The sequence below is a fragment of the Meriones unguiculatus genome, chromosome X (genome assembly GCF_030254825.1).
Source record: "Meriones unguiculatus strain TT.TT164.6M chromosome X, Bangor_MerUng_6.1, whole genome shotgun sequence".
Taxonomy (NCBI): domain Eukaryota; kingdom Metazoa; phylum Chordata; class Mammalia; order Rodentia; family Muridae; genus Meriones; species Meriones unguiculatus.
In genome coordinates, this window is record NC_083369.1 from 141,599,365 (window position 1) to 141,615,025 (window position 15,661).

Consider the following 15,661-nt stretch of genomic DNA (forward strand, 5'->3'; position numbering starts at 1 on the left):
AACCACCAGAAAATAACCCCAAACACCTAAGAACACAATGGGTAGAGGCCAGCGTAAAAGCTCAAGCAACAAAAGACAGAGCAATATGGCATCTCCAGAACCCAGTTACCCAGGGGCAAGTAGCCCTGGACACCCCACCATAACTGAAATCCAAGAAGATGACCTAACAAGTATGCTCATGAAGATGATAACAGAGGAAACAAATAAGATTCGTAAAGACATAGAGGAAGATAAACTCAAACAGAATATTGCCATCCGTAAAGAAATAGAGGAAGCTGCAGCCAAACAGTTTATGGCCTTTAGAAAGGAAATGCTTAAAACACTGAATGAAATGATAGAAACAGAGTTGAAGGAACTAAAAGAAAAACAGGAAAGTACAATCAGACAGGTGAAGGAAGTAAACAAAACAACTCAAGACCTGAAGATAGAATTGGAAAAATTAAAGAAAACACAAATGGAAGAAATAATGGAAAGGAAGAATATAGGGAAGAAAACAGGAACTACAGAGGTAAGCATAACCAACAGACTACAAGAGATGGAAGAAAGAATCTCAGGTGTAGAAGATACAATTGAAGAAATCGATGTATCTGTCAAAGAAAATGTAAAATCCGAAAAATTCCTGACACAGACCGTCCAAGAAATGCAAGACAATATGAAAAGACAAAACCTAAGAATAATAGGTATAGAGGAAAAAGAAGACTCCCTTCTCCAAGGCCCAGAAAATATTTTCAACAAAATCATTGAAGAAAATTTCCCCAAGCTAAAGGAGAGGCCAATTAGAATACATGAGGCCTACAGAACACCCAACAAATTTGACCAGAAAAGAAAATCCTCCCGCCACATAATAATCAAAACAGTAAGTATACAGAACAAAGAAAAAATACTAAAAGCTGCAAGGGAAAAAGGCCAAGTAACATAATGGCAAACCCATTAGAATCACACCTGACTTTTCAACAGAGACTATGAAAGCCAGAAGGGCCTGGACGGATATCATGCAGACCCTAAGAGAACACAGATGTCAGCCCAGGCTACTATACCCAGCAAAACTCTCAGTCCTCATAGATGGAGAAAACAAGATATTCAAAAACAAATTTCAACAATACCTACAAACGAATCCAGCATTACAGAAGACACTGGAAGGGAAAATACAACCCAAGAAAGCTAGCTACATTCAAGAAAACACAGGAAATAAATAACCTCACTTCAGTAAAACAAAAAGCAACCAAGCACACAACCTGATGACCACAGCCAACATCAAAATCAAGAGATCTAACAGCCACTGGTCATTAATCTCTCTCAACATCAATGGACTCAACTCTCCAATAAAAAGACACAAATTAACAGAATGGATAAGTAAACAAAACCCAGCAATCTGTTGCATACAAGAAACACACCTAAGACACAAAGATAGACATTACCTGAGGGTAAAGGGTTGGAAGACGACTTTCCAAGCAAACGGACCCAAGAAGCAAGCAGGAGTAGCCATTCTAATATCTGATAAAATAGACTTTCAACCAAAATTAATCAAAAGAGATGGGGAAGGACACTTCATACTCATCAAGGGAAAATTCCACCAGGAAGACATCACAATCCTGAACATCTATGCCCCAAATACAAGGGCACCCACATTTGTGAAAGAAACATTGATAAAATTTAAAGCACATATAGATCCCCACACACTAATAGTGGGAGACTTCAACACCCCACTCTCAACAAAGGACAGGTCAACCAAACAGAAATTAAACAAAGAAACAATGTCTCTGACAGAGGTCATGAATCAAATGGACCTAACAGACATTTACAGAACTTTACACCCAAACACAAAAGAATTTACCTTCTTCTCAGCACCTCATGGAACCTTCTCCAAAATAGACCATATAGTGGGTCACAAAGCAAGCCTCAACAGATACAAGAAGATTGAAATAATCCCATGTATCTTGTCTGATCACCATGGAATAAAGCTGGACCTCAACAATAACAGAAATAACAAAAAGCCTACACTCACATGGAAACTGAACAACTTGTTACTAAATGACAGCTGGGTCAGGGAAAAAATAAAGAAAGAAATTAAAGTCTTTCTAGAAATCAATGAAAATGAAGACACAACATACCCGAACCTGTGGGACACAATGAAAGCAGTACTAAGAGGAAAGTTCATAGCACTAAGTGCCTTCAAGAAGAAATTCGAGACAGCTCATTCAAGCACCCTAATGGCTCACTTAAAAACCCTAGAAAAAGAAGAAGCAGACACACCAAGAAGGAGTAGACAGCTGGAAATAATCAAACTCAGGGCTGAAATCAATCAATTGGAAACAAATAAAACAATTCAAAGAATCAATGAAACCAAGAGCTGGTTCTTTGAGAAAAGCAACAAGATCGACAAACCCTTAGCCAGGCTAACTAAAAGGCAGAGAGACACCACCCAAATCAACAAAATCAGAAATGAAAAGGGGGATATAACTACAGACACTGAGGAAATCCAAACAATCATTAGGACTTACTTCAAAAGTCTATATGCCACAAAATTTGAAAATCTAAATGAAATGGACAATTTTCTTGATCGATTTGACTTACCAAAGCTGAATCAGGACCAGGTAAATCAACTAAATAGTCCTATATCCCCCAAAGAAATAGAAGCATTCATCAAAAGTCTCCCATCCAAAAAAAGCCCAGGACCAGATGGCTTCAGCGCAGAATTCTACCAGACCTTCAAAGAAGAGCTAACACCACTTCTCTTCAAACTATTCCACAAAATAGAAACAGAAGGAATATTACCAAATTCATTCTATGAAGCCACAGTCACCTTGGTACCTAAACCTCACAAAGACTCAACAAAGAAAGAGAATTTCCGGCCAATCTCCCTTATGAACATTGATGCAAAAATACTTAATAAAATACTTGCAAACCGAATCCAAGAACACATCAAAGATATTATCCACTATGACCAAGTAGGCTTCATCCCAGGTATGCAGGGGTGGTTCAATATACGGAAATCCATCAATGTGATCCACCATATTAACAAACTGAAAGAAAAAAACCACATGATAATCTCCCTAGATGCTGAAAAAGCCTTTGACAAAATCCAACATCCATTCATGTTCAAAGTATTGGAGAGATCAGGGATACAAGGCACATATCTAAACATAGTAAAGGCGATATACAGCAAGCCTATAGCCAACATCAAACTGAACGGAGAGAAACTTAAAGCAATCCCACTGAAATCAGGGACAAGACAAGGCTGCCCACTCTCTCCATATCTCTTCAACATAGTGCTGGAAGTCCTTGCTAGAGCAATAAGACAGTTGAAAGAGATCAAGGGGATATAAATTGGAAAGGAAGAAGTCAAATTATCACTATTTGCAGATGATATGATAGTATATGTGAGTGACCCCAAACACTCTACCAGGGAACTCCTACAGCTGATAAACACCTTCAGCAAAGTGGCCGGATACAAAATTAACTCAAAAAAATCAGTAGCCCTCCTGTATACAAAAGACAAAAGAGCTGAGAAAGAAATTAGGGAAACAACACCCTTCACAATAGCCACAAATGACATAAGGTACCTAGGAGTAACCTTAACCAAGGAAGTCAAAGACTTGTATGAAAAAATTTCAAATCTCTGAAGAAAGAATTAGAAGAAGATATGAGAAGATGGAAAGATCTCCCATGCTCATGGCTTGGCAAGATTAACATAGTAAAAATGGCCATCTTACCAAAAGCAAGCTACAGATTCAATGCAATTCCCATCAAATTACCAACACAATTCTTTACAGACTTGGAAAGAAAAATTCTCAACTTCATATGGAATAACAAGAAACCCAGAATTGCTAAAACAATCCTCTACAATAAAAGATCTTCTGGAGGTATCTCCATCCCTGATCTTAAGTTGTACTATAGAGCAACAGTTTTAAAAACTGCATGGTACTGGCATAGAAACAGAATGGTGGATCAATGGAACCGAACAGAGGACCCAGAAATAAAGCCACACACTTATGGACACCTGATCTTTGACAAAGACGCCAAAACCATACAATGGAAAAAAGATAGCATCTTCAACAAATGGTGCTGGTCTAACTGGATGTCTACATGTAGAAAAATGAAAATAGATCCATACTTGTCACCCTGCACAAAACTGAAGTCCAAGTGGATTAAAGACCTCAACATAAAACCAGACACATTAAATCGGCTTGAAAAAAAAAGTGAGAAATACCCTAGAACTCATTGGTACAGGGGAAAACTTCCTGAACAGAACACCAACAGCACAGGCTCTAAGAGCAACAGTCAATAAATGGGACCTCATGAAACTGAAAAGCTTCTGTAAAGCAAAGGACACCGTCATCAAAACCAAGCGACCACCTACAGATTGGGAAAGAATCTTCACCAACCCTTTATCTGACAGAGGACTCATATCCAGTATATATAAAGAACTAAAGAAGCCGAAAAGCAGCAAACCAAGTAATCCACTTAAAAAATGGGGAACAGAGCTAAACAGAGAATTCTCTGTAGAGGAATACCGAATGGCAGAGAAGCACTTAAAGAAATGCTCAGCCTCACTAGCCATTAGGGAAATGCAAATCAAAACAACCCTGAGATTTCACCTTATACCCATGAGAATGGCCAAGATCAAAAACTCAAGTGACAACACATGCTGGAGAGGTTGTGGAGAAAGGGGAACCCTTCTCCACTGCTGGTGGGAATGTAAACTTGTACAACCACTCTGGAAATCAATCTGGCGCTTTCTCAGACAACTAGGAATAGCGCTTCCTCAAGATCCAGCCATACCACTACTGGGCATATGTCCAAAAGAGGCTCAAGTACACAAAAAGGACATTTGCTCAACCATGTTTGTAGCAGCTTTATTTGTAATAGCCAGAAGCTGGAAACAACCCAGATGCCTCTCAACTGAAGAATGGATGCAGAAAGTGTGGTACATCTACACAATGGAATATTACTCAGCAATGAAAAATAAGGAAATCATGAAATTTGCAGGTAAATGGTGGGATCTGGAAAAGATCATCCTGAGTGAGTTGTCCCAGAAGCAAAAAGACACACATGGTATATACTCACTCATATAGACATACAATATAGGACAAACCCACTAAAACTAAGCAAGAGAGAGGACCCTAACTAAAATGTCCAATCCCCATCCAGAAAGGCAAAGAGGATGGACATCAGAAGAAGAAGAAAACAGGAAACAACCTAGGAACCTACCACTGAGGGCCTCTGAAAGCCTCTGCCCTTCAGACTATCAAAGCAGATGCTGAGCTGGATTGGCAACTGTTGGGCAGGTGAACGGAATTTTAGGTAAGAACTGGGAAATAGTAAGAGCTGGATAGGACAGGGTCTCCACAAGGAGAGCAACAGAACAAGAAAATTTGAACACAGGGAACTTCCCAGAGACTCATACTCCAACCAAGGACTATTCATGGAGATAACCCAGAACCCCTGCACAGATGTAGCCCAGGGCAGTTCAGAGTCCAATTGGGTTACATAGTAATGTGAAGAGGGACTGCCTCTGACATAATCTGATTGGCCTGCTCTTTGATCACCTCCCTCTGGGGGGGGAGCAGCCTTACCAGGCCATAGTAGAGGACACTGCAGCCACTTTTGATGTGAACTGACAGACGAATATCAGAAAGGAGAGGAGAACCTCCCCTATTAGTGGACTTGGGGAGTGGCATGCAAGCAGAGGGAGGAGGGAGGGGCTTATGGGGGGATGCAGAATGAATAAAGTGTAATTGATGAAAAATTTTTTTAAAAAAAGGGAAAAAATAATTTAAGAACCTTAAATGACTTTCAAAAGTGGAGGAAAACATGGAGTTAGTCAATTGGCATGGAGCACGTCTCGCCCCTGGGGGCAATGGTCTCCTGAACCTACTCAGACCTCGGACACCACCACTGCTAGTTCTAGAACTGACGCAGGATGTTCCAACGAGGGGTTAAGGCTTCTCATAATATTTCCTATAAGCCCACACCTGTTTGTCTATATCCCCCATTTTTATTCATTATTAGCCAAATAGAGCCAAGTAATTGTGGTAATGATACTTGCTTTTTTGCCCAATGCTGGAATGCTAGTAAATTTAGGTATGACCTGGTTACTCGCATGCCTCACTGGGTGCCTGTGCCCGTTGATGCCCCTCACGCTATGACTCTCTTCAGACAGAAAAGGGATCTTGGAACTACAGCCACCATTGTTACTACCATCTCATTGGCGGCTGTTTGAGCTACCACTGGGGCATTAGCCATGAGTCATACTGGGCAGACTGCTCAGACCCTGAATAATCATTTAGCCAATGTAGCTCATGCCTTAGTTGTACATAAAGGAATTAATGCTCAACTAAAAGGAAGCTTGATGGTGTTCAATCAGAGGATTGACCTCGTGCAGGAGCAAATTGGTACCCTATGGCAAATCGCTCAACTTGATTCAACTTGAGTCAATGAAAATATGCTGGACTTTGAGTCACTAGCATATAACATGAGAATTTTTCCTGTGCTGCAAATCTGTCTAAACAATTGTCGAGCTATATTTTAGGTAATTGGACTGGAGAATTCGATACTATGATGGAGCAGCTGAGAGTGGCCATTGTCACAGTAAATTCTACCAGAGTGGACGCAAGACTAGCCACAGGATTATCATCATGGATTGCTGCAGCCATGAATCATCTGAAGGAATGGGCGGGCATGCGAGCGTTAGCAGGCCTTCTGGTGTTGGTCTCCTTGGTTTGCCTGTGGTATATATGCAAGATTAGAGTCTCACAACAGTGTGATGCAGCCATGATCATTCAGGCCTTTACAGCCATTGAAGCAGGACATTCGCCCCAAGCATGGTTGGATACCATAAAAAGCTAAAATGTTACGCTCAGGATGGGAGGCTAAGCACTGCACTCAGGGTCAGCCGCTTTCGACCCAGAGAAGAGCATGTCTAATTGCATGCGGGTTGATACCCCAGGTCCCGCCTCTGAGAAAAAGGTATCGGACGGGTCTGATGCTCTTTGGGTGGATGACACCTAAATGAACATCGGTACAAAGTCCCAATTTATTTCTAATATCAGAGATCAGACCTCTACTCTTGCCTGATGTGTCTAAAACAAAAAGGGGGAACTGTAGAGAGCTGCGGAATGCTGTGCCTTAAAGATGGAGCTGGTTTCTGCCTTCCACCTTCCTGATGGTGAGTGCTCTCTGTCACGAACAATTCCACATTTGGCTAAGGCTGAGGATCTGGCTTGCTTCCATGTATGTGGACCTATCTGCATTGCCCACGTGGCACGCCTGGGTTGGCTACCCAGAGGCTATTTAAGCTGTGGGCTGGCTTTCCCCAGGGTCAGATGATTGTTCAAGGTTCCTGAATAAACTGCATTGAAAAAAAAAAAAAAAAAAAAAAAAGAGGCCTAAATAGCCACTGTTTTGTGGCTTCTATAACTACAAGACTAGTTTGATCATACAGGTACCTTGAAACAGTCTTAGGGGGACCTTCACACATTTATAGGCTCTTCTTTGACAATGGCAGAAATAGATGATTTTTAGGTTATTTAAAAAGTAAGCTTGGGCAGTTAAGAGCCACAGAGGAAGTACATGATGAAAAAGACAAAAGCAGATTCTGAACTATTAAGATGGAAATATTTTTTTATGATATTGTCTCACTCATCCCAGGGTGGCCTCAAACTCACCATGTAGTCAAATTCACTGTGAATTTCTGATCCTTCTTCCTTCACCATGTAAGTGCTGTGACTACAGGCATGCACTAGCACTAATTTATGTGGTGCTGGGTGCTATGCCATGGCTTGGTATGTGCTAGGAGAACTCTCTAAAAACTGAGCTATACCCCCAAGCTTACTTTGTTTCCTTTCTAGGAATGTCTGAGGAATATGAATTTGAATAAGTCAAGTGTAGGGAGGGTTTCTAGACTGGTTCCACCCAACAGAACTTTCTGTACCCACAGAAATGTCTATGTATGCTAGTGATATGGTTGACTATGGAATATTTGAAATGTGTCATTGAGAAGTGGAAGATTTACCTTTATTATTTAGTTAATTTAAATTTAATCTGAAATAAATACATGGACAATGGCTATCATATTGGTCTAGACACTAGGGTATTTTGAAAGAGGCCATTCTATCCAAAGGTTTAAAAAAAATCTCAAAGAAAGAAACTATCACTCCCAAATTCTGTCAGAGACAGGATTGAAGGGATGAAAATGGGGATAGATGGCTTTTATGGGTGGTTGACAAAGGAGTTGGGGATTGTTAGAATCAAGATACATTTTTCACTGACTTTTATTACACAGCTTGTCATTTGTCAAGGCACACACATCTTATACAATTGCACATAGAATGCCATATTTGATGGCTTGATTGCAAGGGACACAAGGAATCTCAAGTTGTTAATTCACACTTTTAAGGTGATGGTCTTGACCTGGATTGGGCTGAAGAATTTTCATGATTTCACTATAGTCCCAATATTGATCTTGATGAAGAGAAATGAAGAGGTAGTGTTCATGCTATCCCTGGTGCATTGATTTGGACACATTTGGAGTTCAATAAGTTAACTTCATTGCTTTGAGTGTGTAAAGCAAGAAGTTGCACTAGAGTTGGTGGTGAACTGACTGTATTTATGTTCTTGAGCCACAAAAGGTCCAAATTAGAGGTTCTCATTCTGGAGCTCAGACCAATATATTCTCAGGTATGAAGGTTAGTGTCATTTTGTGGCATACATCTGTAAATGAGGTATTCAGTTTCCTCATGTAGAAAATGAAAAGCTTGGATACCAATGGCCCACTCCCACCCAGTCACAAGAGCTCTTCCTTTGTGCCCAAACATTACAGCATCATGAGGACACTGAATTAAATGCTTACTGTAAGTTCTTCTACCAAAAGGTTATAGTGAGCTGGGGAACATTTTACTGTTTTACTAATTTTCAGGTCCTTCCCATGTCAATTTTAGATGAGTGAGTTGTATATGACACTGCTGCACTTTTTGTGATACTGAGGTTTGGACCTAGGTCTCAAACATGCTAAGCAAGTGTTCTACCATTACACCAGACCTCATGTTTCTACCCTGTGGTTTTAATCAATGTAAGCAACCAATTATTCACAAAAGGGTTTACTCTTTTTTCTATGTACTAATTACTCCTAATCCAGGTCTGATGGAATAAAGTCCTACATGAGAATCTGTACAATGATAGCAGAATAAAAGAAGTATATTGAGGGAAGAATTTAAAGGGAGTAAAGATGGAACTGAGGTTTTCCACAGAGGAAAAGGAGAGGCAAGAAGTAGCATGATTGATGTAGAGTAGTGGTTCTGAAAATCTAGCGCTGGGATTGGCAGTCTAGCAGCACCTGTGAACTTTCTAGAACTGCAAATTATTGAGGCCCCTCCTCTACCTCCTGTCTATTTAACTCAATCCAAAACCTGGGGGCTATGGCCCAGTGAACAGCTTAAGATTCTCCTAATGTAGTTCTGTTATACACTCAAGACTGAGATTCCACGGTGCAGAAGATGCTATTAGAGCTCTACCTATGGATCTCTTTCTTTCCAGGCTGTGCATACATTTCTGAGCTTCTGTGAGGACTGGCTGTTGACTTAGTTAGGGTTCTTCAGAGAAAGTATGTGTGTATGTGTGTGTGTGTGTGTGTGTGTGTGTGTGTGTGTGTGTGTGATATTTATGTATATAAAGTGAGGTTTACTATAATGAATTGGCTTATACAATTGTGTGGGTTGAGAAGTCTGATTATCTGTTCTCTGCGTGCTGTAGTGCCAGGAAAACCACTATAGTTAAAGGGCCTGAGATTCTAATCTGGTTCAAACTGCTTGAGAGTTGGAAATGCCAAGGGTAGAAGATTGATGTCTATTTCACCCACTGAGCCATTTCATTGGTCCTAACCTGGAGTTTCAGAAATTTATATGTGCTCACGGAATAATACTTTCATACAGTTCAAAAGTCAAAATGTATAAAAGTATATGTGATATAAACAATAAATAACAAAACTCTGTCCTAATCCTCTCCACTCCCTGTCTGTGCCTGCACATACTTTTAGAGGCCAGAGGTTAATGTCAGGTATCTCCCTTAACTAGTCTCCTCATTTTTTTGAAACAGGGTCTCTCCCTGAACCTGGAGCTCATTGATTTGGCTAGACTAGCTGGCAGGCAAGTCCTAGGAATCCTCCTGTCTCCTCCTCTCCAGTATTGTGATTACAGATGTGTATAGCCATGGCTTTTTAAAAATTTTGCTTTTACTTATTTTTCCAAGAACATGAGGGATTGAACTCAGGTCCTTCTGCTTGTATGGCAAGCACTTCACTCATGGATTTTTAAATAAAGTTTATTATTTTCTTTATTACAATTTATTCACTTTGTATCCTAGCTGTAGCCCCCTCCATCTCCTCCGAGTCTCACCTACCCTCCCTCTTCTACCCCTATGCTCCTTCCCTAGTTCACTGATAGGGGAAGACCTCTTCCCCTACTCTCTGACTCTAGCCTATCAAGTCTCATCAGGGCTGGTTACATCATCTTCCTCTGTGGCCTGGCAAAGCTGCACGCCCAAGGGGGAGGTGATCAAAGAGCTTGCCACTGAGTTCATGTCAGAGACAGTCCCTATTCCCATTACAAGGGAACCTACTTGGAAACTGATCAGGGGATCTAGGTCCTTTCCATGCATGGTCCTTGGTTGGAGTATTGGTCTCTGCAGGCCTCCTTGGGCCCAGATTTTTTTGGTTCTGTTGGTCTCCTTGTACAGTTCCTGTCTCCTCCAGGTCTCTCTATCTTCCTCTTCTTCCATAAGGTTTCCTACACTCTGCCCAAAGTTTGGCTATTAGTTCAGTATCTCCTTCCATATCCTGACGGGTAGAGTCTTTCAGAGGTCCCCCGTGAAAAGCTCCTGTCCTGTTCCTTGTCTTCTCTTACTTCCGATGTCTATCCTGTTTGCTCTTCTGAATGAGGATTAAGCATCTTGCCTAGGCTCCTCCTTGTTGTTTAGCTTCTTTAGGACTATAGTTTTAGTATGTTTATCCTATATTATATAACTATTATTCACCTATAAGTGAGTATATACCAATGTGTCTTTCTGCTTCTGGGTTACCTCCTCAAGATTAATTTTTTTTTCTAGTTCCCACCATTTACCTGCAAATTTCAAGGAACAGGACAGGAGCCCTCGCTAATGGATTTATTGTCTCTCCAAACACAAATAGATAATAGATTTCTATGCTTTGTCTTGTCGGCCTTGTTTTTCCCCACACTATATTTTAGAGTGCTGTCTGATATATATTTCTGGCATTCTTATCCATGTATAGAGAGAATCTTCTTTTTCTTAGTTTGTACAGTTCTCATTACAAGGAGAAAACACAGATTTTTAAAATTTTTCCACTCATGACCATATGTGTTAATAGCATGTCTTTTATTTGAGTCTGACTTGTGGTAATTAACTCAACCACACATACTTGCCTTTATCAGTGTGGTTCTTCACAATGTGGATTTCTTACATTATTTGTAGCCAGGGTTTCAAGGTGGAACATAGCTTCCTTCACTGGATGCCTTGATAAAGGCCTGAGAATTTTTTTTTTTTGTTATTTTTTTTTTTTATTTTTTTTATTTTTTTTTATCAGTTACATTTTATTAACTCTGTATCCCAGCCGTGTCCCGATCCCTCATTCCCTCCCAGTCCCTCCCTCCCTCCCTCCCTCATCTCCACCGTGCCCCTTTCCAAGTCCACTGATGGGGGGGACCTCCTCCCCATTCATCTGATCCTGATTTATCAGGTATCTTCAGGACTGGCTGCAAAGCCCTCCTCTGTGGCCTAACAGGACTGCTCCTCCCTTCGGGGGTGGGGAGACCAAAGAGCCAGTCATCGAGTTCCTGTTAGAAATAGTCCCTGTTCCCCTCACTTTGGGAAACCAATTGGTTACTGAGCTACCACAGGCTACATCTGAGTGGAGGTTCTAGGTTATATCCATACATGGTCCTTGGTTGAATGTCAGTCTCAGAAAAGACCCTGTGCCCAGATATATTTGGTCCTTGTGGAGCTCCTATCCTTTCCCCATCAGACTAACTCCCCTTCTTTCTTATGATTCCCTGTACTCTGCCAAAGGTTTGGTCATGAGTCTTTGCTTTGAAAACACTGCTAGTTAGAGTCTTTCAGATGCGCTCAGTAGACTCCTGTCATACGTTCAATGCACATCCCATCTGTCTTTCTAAATGAGGATTGATCATCTTACCCCATGTCCGCTCAATTGATTATCTTTTTTAGGTGTATAGATTTCATTATGTTTATCATATCTTATAGGTCTATATAAGTGAGTATATCCCATGTTTGTCTTTCTCCTTCTGGGATATTTCACTCAGAATGATCTTTTCTAGATCCCACCATTTGCCTGCAAATTTCATGATTTCCTCCTTTTTGATTGCTGAGTAGTATTCCATTGTATAAAAATACCACAATTTCTGTACCCATTCCACCGTTGATGGACATCTGGGTTGTTTCCAGGTTCTGGCTATTACAAATAGAGCTGCTATAAACATGGTTGAGCAAGTGTCCTTTTTGTGTACTTGAACAAACTTTGGGTATATACCTAGCAGTGGTATAGCTGGGTCTGGAGGAAGCACTATTCCTATTTGTCTTAGAAAGCGCCAGATAGCTTTCCAGAGTGGTTGTACCAGTTTACATTCCCACCAGCAGTGGAGCAGGGTTCCCCTTTCTCCACAACCTCTCCAGCATGTGTTATCGCTTGAGTTTTTCATCTTGGCCATTCTGATGGGTGTAAGGTGATATCTCAGGGTCGTTTTGATTTGCATTTCCCTGATGGCTAATGAGGATGAGCATTTCTTTAAGTGTTTTTCTGCCATTCGATATTCCTCTGTCGAGAATTCTCTGTTTAGCTCTGTTCCCCATTTTTTAATTGGATTACTTGGATTGCTGCTTTTCAGCTTCTTTAGTTCTTTGTATATACTGGATATTAGTCCTCTGTCAGATAAAGGGTGAGTGAAGATTCTTTCCCAATCTGTAGGCAGTCGTTTTGTTTTGATGACGGTATCCTTTGCTTTACAGAAACTTTTCAGTTTCATGAGGTCCCATTTATTGATTGTTGCTCTTAGAGCCTGTGCTGTTGGTGTTCTGTTCAGGAAGTTGTCTCCTGTGCCAATGAGTTCTAAAGGCCTGAGAATTTTATTGCTGAAAACATGTTGGGAATATCTTGACCTCTGCAATGGTAAGTAATCAAAAGCACAGAAATTAAGAGGAGGCAATTTAGTTTTAAAAAGGAATCTTTTAGGGCTGGAGGGATGGCTCAGGGGTTAAGAGCTCTTGTTGCTCTTTCAGAGGACCAGGGTTTGATTCTGGGCACCCACATGGAAACTCACAATTTTCTGTAATTCCAGTCCCAGGGGATCCAAAGCCCTCTATCTGACCTTTGTGGGCACCAAGTGCAGATACATGTATGCAGGAAAATCACTCATACCCATAAAACAGTAAAAAACAAAACAAAACAAAAAACCCAAACAAACAGATCTTTATAAAAGTGTCATTTATTAAGTTTATCAAAATGTTTCTCTGGGCTGGGAGTATTTTTTCAACTTAATCTAACGAAATCTAAATTGTACTCACCTTTGAAGAGAAGGACATCTCTTCTGTGTTAGAGCAGGGTGATTCTATTTAACTTGTATTTGAACTTTGCAGTAATATTATTGTGCTGAAATTCTGCTATAGCAAAGGTGCATTTGTTGGGGTTTGATAATCCTATGTTTCAACAAACATTTTAGTCAAACAGTACTTGCTTTATGAAATTGAATCTGGAATGATCTTTAGGGTCTCTTGAAAAATGTAATTCGCTTCTTAGACATACCTGCCTTTGAAAAATATTTTGGCTTGACAGTATAGGTATTTTGTTTTTAATCTGAAAATATATTTTCAACCATCTTCATCACCTTTCTACTTAATTTATCAGGTTGATCTGAATAAAGGTCAGGTTAATATTTTCTCCCAGAAAGAAGTGTTTCAAATATTTACGACAACGACGTCCTAAAAATGGAGATTTGTGTTCTTCCTATTTTTAAAGATGAAATGAAACTAGAGTTACTTTTTGACACAATGAGTAGTTTCCTGTCTATTTCTTTTTCTGCTGTTTCAGACCTAGGCTGCATATATTACAATTACAAGTTCAAAATTTGTTGTTTTTGCTCACTTACAGTCACACTTTACTGCTAATTACCACTAATGTTCCCCCTAAACAGATTGCACATTCAGAAAAGTGTTACCAATATTGTTTCCACAGAGCAAGGAAGTTGTAAAATGTTAATTGAAGGGAAGGATTTGGTCTCAATACATCTGTGGGTCTTCAGCAACCTCAGGAAATTGGGATGTAAAAATTCCAGGCTCCACATTATCACCTGTAAAGGCCACGTAAAAACACTAGTTGGAGCCACTTCAGTATACCCATGTAAATATTAGTTCAGGTTAGAAAGGCATGTGCTGCTTCAGGAGGAGGGAATGATGTCTGCCATTGTACATTGTACAGGGAGATTTCACCTGAAAGGGGAAATGACAGATATTGACGAGTCACAGACTTTTTTTTTTTAAACAGAGTTTTGGAGCAAACCACGGAAAATAGGAAAAGCATGTCATGTTTTATCCATGCGCTCGATTGTGCCAATATTGGCGGAATGTTGCACAACAGCACAGTAGCTGCACTTACCGCAGCTGTCGTTTAAGGAATGTGGCAGATTTGCTCGACTTCAAAAGTGTTCCAGCAAAAATCCCATCTTTTGCCTTAGGAATTGTACTTAGGGATTGGGGAGATAGCAGATAGCTCAGAACCATGACTGACTTGTCCCGTTACTCCTCTCTGATATTTGACTTAGGGGCAGGCATGACTAGGGTGGGTCTCAAGGCCTGGACATTATTGGGGGAATGGAAAATCTCCTTTTTTTCTTTCCTCGCCTCTCAGGGTGTCACTGTGTGAAGCTGCTGAACAAATAGCTGTGGTACGGTTAGGGTTGGCTCGCTCATGCCCACATCCCTGCTCCCCACCCACCAGAGGCCAGGGGAAGTCTAGAAACAAGTAACCAGCAAGGACTCACAAGCCAGTGATGGAAAAGGGGACCTTTCGGCAATTCCAGGGCCCAGTGCCTTTCAGTGTAGCTTCTTTGCAGGCCCTGGGGACACCAGTGAATCCAAGTCTCCTCTGTGTCTCCTGCTCTCCAGTGTCCTTTCACTAGCCGACCTGGTGCAGGAACTCTGAACATCTAAGAGCTCAGCCATCTGGAATGTTAAGAGGTGGTATCTAGATAAGAGGGGTTCGGATTACACAGAGAAACGCGACTGCTTTTCTCTCATCGTTTTTTTTTTTTCCTACTGACTTTTTCTTTTCTTTTTTTTTTTAAGTCATAAAATATACATGACACAAGATTTTACCATCTTTCCTGTACATTCAGTAACATTAAATATATCCACATCACCGCCATCCATTCTGAGCACTTCGTTTTCTAAGCGGAAAATGTGTGCTTGTTATATGCTAACTTCCCATGTTGCCCCTGCCAATCATCCTTGGATTTCTCTATCCTTATGCTATTTTTGTGTCAGAGTTTGAACCCAGGGCCTGGCACAGCTGAGCCGCAGCATCCCACATCCTGTCCTTCTGAATTTGACTACAGACCCCGCCCCGGTGTTTTGAAGGAAA